Here is a 9,378-nt window from a genome sequence, read left to right as displayed (position 1 = left end):
GCTGAGGCTATGCTAGGCTATGTATTCCTTGTGAGTGGAAGGTTGGGCCACACAGCCCACATTACTTGACATATGTATATACTGTAAATATTTATCCATTAAATATACAACTATTTTTTTATATAACAGCGGTTTAAATAACCTATTGTTTGAAAGGAAGGATAAGTTTCAAAGGCCGAGATGGACTTCTAATAAAAGTGAGTATTCTCCTAAATTTTGTAAGGCGTTAATGAGCTATTCTACACCAGAGCATATACAGAGGACCTTAAAATCAGCGTAAAAGAAAAAACTACGTAATAATCATTGGCATTAATACTATGTAACATAATGGAGAAGATAATGTGAAGGAGACTGGTGGTGCAATTGGAAAGTAGTAATATCATAAATAATATTCAACAGTGGTTTAGAGATGGTAAATTTAGTCTCACAAATCTGTTAGGGTTGTTGGACAAAGTAAGAGAAGTGAGGAAGGAGAGAGGGAGAGGTGGACTGCATTCTTATGAACTGCAAGAAGACATCTGATATTGTTCTTCACTATAGACAATCAACGACTAGAAGTGTGGATACTTATAACAAAAATCCTTTTTCGGAAAGAGAGAAAGAGTGATTGACCGAGTCGAGATGTCAGAATGACAAGTTGTACCAAGTGGAGTTTTGTAAGAGTCAGTATGAGGACCAATACTGTGACTGTTATTTGTGAATGATATTCCAGAAGAAATACGCAGACGCATCCTTGCTTGCAGATGAGAATCGAGGAGAATAAAAATAGATTAGGACAGAAAATTATGAATGGATCTGGGTAAACTGTAGGACAGGCCAAATAAAACGCTGCAGAAATTAAACCCCAGAAAAAAATAAGATAATGAATACTGGGGAAGAGGTAAAAAAAAAAACGAAATTGACTATGGACTCAGAGGACAGAAGCTGCAAACAACATTCAGGGAGGAAGATCCATTGGGGAAAAAATAGCGTCGAGCAAGTCGCCTGTGCCTCACATCAACCAAACTCTGCAGCGAACAATCGTTTGTCAAATTATCAACAAACAATCAGAAATATAAACAGTCAAACATGACCCTATAAACAGCATAAGTGAGGCTCAAGTATAAGGAGCCAGCATGGAACCCACCCTAGATAAACCATGTTAACAGACTGGAGAAAATGCAGAGACATGCAACAAGGTTAATCCCAGAGTCATGATAACAAAATACGGAATACTCAGAAGACTTGATAGGGTGACCTGATCGAGAGGTGGGAAACAAGTACACGAGGGGTACCGTTGGAAGTTAAGCATAGCTAAATTAGAAGGATTTAAGGAACAATTTATTTAACCTGAGGGTGGCCAGGTGGTGGAATAACCCGAACGAAGTAATATAAGCAGGTTCCACGTTAGTTTTAAAAACAAGTAAAACAGGGCCCATGAGGCAATGACGGGGTATGCCCACACAGACACACACACACACACACACACACACACACACACACACACACACACACACACACAGACACACACACACACACACACAAAAACTGGAGGACCAAGCAGGGATAACAGGGAAGGCACTACAATGGATCAGGGAATACTTGTCAGGAAGACAGCAGCGAGTCATGGTACGTGGCGAGGTGTCAGAGTGGGCACCTGTGACCAGCGGGGTCCCGCAGGGGTCAGTCCTAGGACCAGTGCTGTTTCTGGTATTTGTGAACGACATGACGGAAGGAATAGACTCTGAGGTGTCCCTGTTTGCAGATGACGTGAAGTTGATGAGAAGAATACACTCGATCGAAGACCAGGCAGAACTACAAAGGGATCTGGACAGGCTGCAGACCTGGTCCAGCAATTGGCTCCTGGAGTTCAATCCCACCAAGTGCAAAGTCATGAAGATTGGGGAAGGGCAAAGAAGGCCGCAGACGGAGTACAGTCTAGGGGGTCAGAGACTACAAACCTCACTCAAGGAAAAAGATCTTGGGGTGAGTATAACACCAGGCACATCTCCTGAAGCGCACATCAACCAAATAACTGCTGCAGCATATGGGCGCCTAGCAAACCTCAGAACAGCATTCCGACATCTTAATAAGGAATCGTTCAGGACCCTGTACACCGTATACGTTAGGCCCATATTGGAGTATGCGGCACCAGTTTGGAACCCACACCTAGCCAAGCACGTAAAGAAACTAGAGAAAGGGCAAAGGTTTGCAACAAGACTAGTCCCAGAGCTAAGAGGTATGTCCTACGAGGAGAGGTTAAGGGAAATCAACCTGACGACACTGGAGGACAGGAGAGATAGGGGGGACATGATAACGACATACAAAATACTGAGGGGAATTGACAAGGTGGACAAAGACAGGATGTTCCAGAGATTGGACACAGTAACAAGGGGACACAGTTGGAAGCTAAAGACACAGATGAATCACAGGGATGTTAGGAAGTATTTCTTCAGCCACAGAGTAGTCAGTAAGTGGAATAGTTTGGGAAGCGATGTAGTGGAGGCAGGATCCATACATAGCTTTAAGCAGAGGTATGATAAAGCTCACGGCTCGGGGAGAGTGACCTAGTAGCGATCAGTGAAGAGGCGGGGCCAGGAGCTCGGACTCGACCCCCGCAACCTCAACTAGGTGAGTACAACTAGGTGAGTACACACACACACACACACACACACACACACACACACACACATACACACACACACACACACACACACACACACACACACACACACACACACACACACACACACACAGACACACACACACACACAGACAAACACACACACACACACACACACACACACACACACACACACACACACACACATACACACACACACACACACACACACACACACACACACACACACACACACACACACACACACACACAGACACACACACACACACACAGACACACACACACACACACACACACACACACACACACACACACACACACACACACACACACACACACACACACACACACACACACGACCCCTGCAACCACAAATAGGTGAGTACACACACACACACACACACACACACACACACATGGAGAGCCAAGATGATGGATGAGGTACTGGAAAACCTCATGCATCAACATGTTAGAGACACTACCAGAGAGAGAGAGGTGAGACTGACCCAGCAAGACTGGACCTAGTATTCTCCTTGAGCAATTCGAACATCGAGGATATCGCATACGAAAAGGCCCCTTGGGGCTAGTAATCATGTGGTTCTGTGCTTTGATTACATAGTTGACCTACAAGCGGAGAGATTAGCTGGAACAGGACGGGAAAAAACAAACTACAAAAGGGGGGACTACACACGCATGAGGAACTTCCTACAAGACGTTCAATGGGAGAGAAAATTTGCAGGAAAACAAGTAAAAGAAATGATGGACTATGTGACAACAATATGCAAGGAGGCAGAAGAGAGGTTTGTTCCCAAGGGAAACAGAAATAACAGGAAGACCAGAATGAGTCCTTGGTTCACCCAATGGAGTAGGGAGGCAAAAACTAAGTGCACTAGAGAATGGAAAAAGAACAGATGACAAAGAACCCAGGAAAATAAAGAGATTAGCCGAAGAGCCAGAAACGAATATACACAGATAAGAAGGGAGGCTCAGCGACAATATGAAAACGACATAACATCAAAAGTCAAGGCTGACCCGTAGCTGTTGTACAGCCACATCAGGAGGAAAACAACAGTCAAGGACCAGGTAATCTTGTTGAGGAAGGAAGGTGGGGAGCTCACAAGAAACGACAAAGAGGTATGTGAGGAGCTCAACATGAGATTTAAAGAAGTATTTACAGTGGAGACAGGAAAGACTCCAGAAATTCAGAATAGGGAGGTACACCAACAAGTGCTGGATGAAATACACACAACCGAGGAGGAGGTGAAGAAGCTGCTATGTAAACTTGATACCTCAAAGGCAGTGGGACTAGACAGCATCTCTCTGTGGGTCCTTAGAGAGGGAGCAGAGATGCTGTGTGTGCCACTAACAAAAATCTTTAACAGATCCACTGAAACTGGGCAACTACCTGAGGTATGGAAGTTAGCAAATGTAGTACAAAATTTTAAGAAAGGAGACAGACACGAGGCATTAAACTACAGTCCAGTGTCACTGGCGTGTACAGTATGCAAAGTCAGGGAGAAGATCATCAGGAGGAGAGTGGTGGAGCACCTAGAAAGACACAAGCTTATAAACAACAACCAGCACGGTTTCAGGAAAGGAAAATTTTGTGTCACAAACCTACTGGAGTTTTATGACAAGGTGACAGAAGTAAGACACGAGAGAGAGAGGTGGATAGACTGCATGTATTGATAGGATAAATAATGAAAACCTTCAAAACTAGGGATGCCAAGCCCATGATGATTCTCTTGAAATCCCTTGTTCTCTAGGCTGGAATACTGCTGTACACTAACTACTCCCTTCAAGGCAGGGAAAATTGCTGACCTGTAGAGTGTACAGAGAATTTTTAAGGCACACATAAGTACGATAAAGCACCTAAATTACTGAGAACAGTAGAAGTACCTTGTTTGTATTCCCTGAAATGCAGGCGAGAAAGATACATGCTGATATACACTTGGAAAACCCCAGAGAGATTGGTAGCAAACTTGCACACGAAAATCACTCCCTTTGCAAGCAAAAGACTCACCAAGAGATGCAACATTTCCCCAATGAAAAGCAGGGGCGCCACGAGTACACTGAGAGACTACACAATAAATGTCAGGGGCCCAAGACTATTCAACTGCCTCCCAGCATACATAAAGGGGATTACCAATAGACCTCTGGCTGTCTTCAAGAAGGCACTGGACAGGCACCTAAAGTCAGTACCTGACCAATCGGGCTGTGGTTTCTACATTAGTTTGCATTTGGCCAGCAGTAACAGCCTAGTTGATCAGACCCTGATCCACCACGAGGCTTAGTCTGAGACCGGGCTAGGGGGCGTTCACCCCTGAAGCCCTCTCCAGGTATACTCCAGGTATGTGCAGGTAATATAGATATCATTGCTATAAAACAGATGATCAGCCTGTAACTGACTTCATCAACAATATGAACAACACACTTCTCATACCAACAATAACTAAACCAACCAGGCTCACTGAGACAAGTACAACCATAATAGACCACATATGGACCAATATACTAGCCCCCCTTAAATCAGGGATAATCACAGATAGCACTACAGACCACTACCCTACCTTCCTCCTGACAAACATTAGTAAACCACCACTTGAATATAACAAAGTTTCGTTTAGACTCCATGACGAGGCCTCAATAAGGAATTTCACAGCTGACCTAGAGACTGTTGACTGGCCTACAGAATTCTCCAATGCCAATGGTATTGACGATTGGACAGACATTTTTCTTAACAAAATACTTAGACTATACAACAAACATTGTCCCATAAAAACGAAACAGATCATGAATAAACGGCTTGGTTGCCCATGGCTAACCAACAGCATTCTGAAATCCATTGACAAGAAACACCAATATGAAAAGCAATATAGACAGGGCTTAATACACAAAGATATTCTTAAACAATATTCAACAGTTCTCTCCAAAGTAAAAAAGAAAGCCAAACAACTGTACTACTCCAGCAGATTCACAGACACAAGAGGAGATATAAAAAAGACCTGGAAAACACTTTCCCAGATTCTGGGAACCCACAAACTGAAAAAAAAAACAAGAATATTGTCCTAACTAAACCTCATGAAACACCACTACATCACACTGACACAGCTAACAAGATAAACGACTTTTTCTCAAACATAGGATCTGATCTCGCCAGTAAAATCCCACGTACCAACGCCCACGCCGGGGATTACCTAGATGGTACTTTCCCTAATTCCTTCTGTCTTGTACCAACTGAGCCCACGGAAGTCACCGCGATCATAAAGTCACTTAAAAATAACTCGGGGAATCTGTCTCACGTCCCACCATTATTGTACAAGCGAGCGGCCCATGTCCTTTCGCATGCTACTACATTACTTTTTAACAAGTAACTAGAAACTAGCACTTTCCCGACACTACTCAAGACAGCAAGGGTTACACCAATACATAAAGGTGGTGACCCTACAGATGTAAACAACTATAAGCCAATATCAAACTTACCATTGCTATCCAAAATCTTCGAGAAACTTGTGCACAGGAGACTATATTCATTTATAACGTCACAAAACATACTCAACCCCTGCCAATTTGGATTTAGGAAAAAATAAAAGCACTAATGATGCAATTATAAAAATGCTAGATCTGCTTTACACAGCATTGGAACATAAGGAATATCTGCTAGGAATTTTTATTGACTTAAGAAAAGCGTTTGACACAGTTGACCTCGGCATCCTACTCCACAAACTTGACCACTATGGTATAAGAAGTCATGTGCTTGCATATTTCAAATCCTACCTTTCTAATAGGTATCAGTATGTCCCCATTAAAGACACAGCCTCATCAGTACGGCCACTTGATACTGGAGTTCCGCAGGGAAGTGTCCTTGGACCCCTGCTCTTCCTCATTTACATCAATGACCTTCCAAACATATCCCAACACCTGAAACCCATTCTCTTTGCTGATGACACGACTTATGTCATCTCCCACCCTAATCTTACCACCCTCAACACCATTGTTAACGAGGAGCTGCTCAAAACATCGACTTAGATGACAGCCAATAAACTTACACTAAACACTGGCAAAACCTACTATATTATGTTTGGTAGCAGAGCAGGTGTTGCGCAACTTAACATTAAGAATGACAACACTCTAATTGCCAGACATAATGAGGGCAAATTCCTTGGCCTATACCTCGACAACAACCTAAATTTCAGCACCCATATCCAACACATAACAAGAAAAGTATCCAAAACGGTTGGGATCCTCTCCAAGATACGATACTACGTGCCACAAACTGCCCTTCTCATCATCATCATCATCATAGGACTCGCAGGTAAGGACCCACGAGGGGCGAGGGGCAAGTGGGGACAGTGCGAGGAATAGACGGTGAGAGGAATGTCTTGAGTCGAAGAGAGAAGAGTCAGGACTAGACCCAACAGCTAAGCCTTGGAAGCAGAGGGAAACAGCAACACAAAAAACAGGAGAACACTCAGTCGTCCGGCTGGCAAGCTATCTGCATCTTGCATTCTTGATGTTGATTGGAGGCTGGCAGAAGCTGGAGGCGTGGTCAAGGGAGGCTAGCTTCTTGATTGGTCAGGTGTCGTTAAAGTGTGAGTCAGGAGTTACATCATTTCTTCAGTGTTGGAGGCATTCCTTATGTTGTGCAGTTGTTGGGAGGAAACGATGAGTAGTCTTGTAATCTTGGGTCGAAATGCTGGGTCGGATTGTAACTGGTCAAAGGTCATCTTTAGTGCTGTGAAGGAGCAATGGGTTCCTTTACGATTTGTAAACTTGACTGTTCTGTCGTGTAATTTCTCGTACAAAGTGTCGACATTCATGGTGGGTTCTTGGTCAGGAGTCGTATAAAAAGTTATGTCTTTCCAGTGCAGGTATTGATCTCGGTGTTGGTCTTCTGTATTAATACGTCGAGTGATGACTGGTGAGGTTTTTGTTGGTGGTTGCAGCACTGAAGGTTCATTCAATGTTGGTGTCTCCGCTACAGAGTGTATAGAAGACTGTGGTGGAATCGTGGCTTCTGATTGGTCCATTTGAGTAGTGGTGAGTGGAGGCGAAGGAATGATATTTGCGCCGCCACGACGAGCCAATCGACGAATAGGAGGCGTGGTGCTGTCTTGGATGTTATCAGGTGAATGTTGATTGGAGGATTCAAAAGAGGATGCGTCGTCGTTGTCAATTATTAATTCCTTCAAGTCATCTGGCGCTTCAAAACTGACGATCTTCGGGATTATTTTCAAAATTTCAGCTGATGGTGGACTTGCAGGGAAGTTAAATGATGGCATGTTGTTGAGTGCAAGAAGTTTATTGATAGTCGTGTTGAAAGAGCCAGGTTTTGCAGCATTTTGCATGTGGGCAAACATCATGCAGTAATAGAATTTGGTAGAGATATCATCAGGTGGAGGCTGGGTAGTGAGAGGTGGTGGAGACGACTGTTGAGTGGCTTGTAGAATCTTGGATGTTGTAGATTGAATCTTGGCAATTGCAGCGTAAGTAGGAGAGGTTCCAGATGACTTCTTTGTTTCTTCCTTCAGTTTCTTAGACATTTTCTTGGACATTTGGCTGCAAGTGTATGGTGATCACTCTTACAATTGATGCAAGTGGGAGCAGCAGTGGAAGTGCATGAACGAAAATCGTGTCCTGCAGACCCACAGGTGGAACATATCTTCTTATTCTTCACGTGGCAGTCGGCAGTAGAGTGACTGTACGAGTAACATGTCCAGCAAGGTGTTATGTACGTGAAGCGTTCGGGTTCAATCTGTCGAGGGTGGATGTAGTAGTAAGAGATGGCCAGGCCATCAGACAGTGCTCTGGTCGCCATGGTAACGTCCAGCAATGTGACCTTGAGCATTGAGGAATCGTTGGGGATCTTCACAACAGAGTCAATCTTGGCCCAGGTGTTGAGGTCTTCAAGTGATGACTTAATTTCCTGGATGGACATGTTCGTGATCAGCCTGTCAAGACGTTTCATAAACACTGAACGTTTTGCAAGCATGTATGGTGACGTGGAGATGGTAAAGCCGCGGTCTTCTAAGGTCTTCATGGCAGTAGGTGTAAGCACTTTGTCAGCTTCAGCATCATCGAGAAAAGTGACGTGATCTTGGAGAACTTTGCGTGAAGACAAGTGTTGAGAGAAGCTGCAAGCTCAAGCTTCGTGGCGTCATCGACGACAGCAGACTTGGGCTTAATTCTCACACGATGTGACATCGTGGAGATGGTAGAGGTTCCCCTCCCCAACGGGGATCGTAGGGATACTGTGCAAGTAAGGAGAGCTGCTATGACCTGCCTGGGCGAGAGTCAAGAGCAGAAAAATATCTTCCTTTTGTCTTCTCTGTCTCTCTTTCCCTTCTCACACTATACCTTTCACTTATATATCCATACCTCACCTATGCTATCTGTGCTTGGGGTTCAACTGCAGCAACACACCTAAAGCCAATAATAACCCAACAAAAAGCCGCAGTAAGAATAATCATTAAATCCCATCCCTGGCAACACCCCCCACCCCTTCCACTCTTCATAGATCTAAACTTACTACTTGTTCAGAACATCCACACTTACTACTGTGCAATCTACATCTACAGGACCTTAAATTCCAATATTAACCTTGACCTAAATCGCTTTCTGATAGTTGTGACAGAACCCACAGGCATGACACCAGACACAAACATCTCTATGGCTTTCTCCGTGTCCTTGTATGTGGCCTTCTGAATGCCACATACAAGGCTATAAACTATTCCATACTGATAGAATCAACAGGA

This window comes from Cherax quadricarinatus, chromosome 9 (assembly GCF_038502225.1).
Source record: "Cherax quadricarinatus isolate ZL_2023a chromosome 9, ASM3850222v1, whole genome shotgun sequence".
NCBI lineage: Eukaryota > Metazoa > Arthropoda > Malacostraca > Decapoda > Parastacidae > Cherax > Cherax quadricarinatus.
This window is presented reverse-complemented; position numbering follows the sequence as displayed.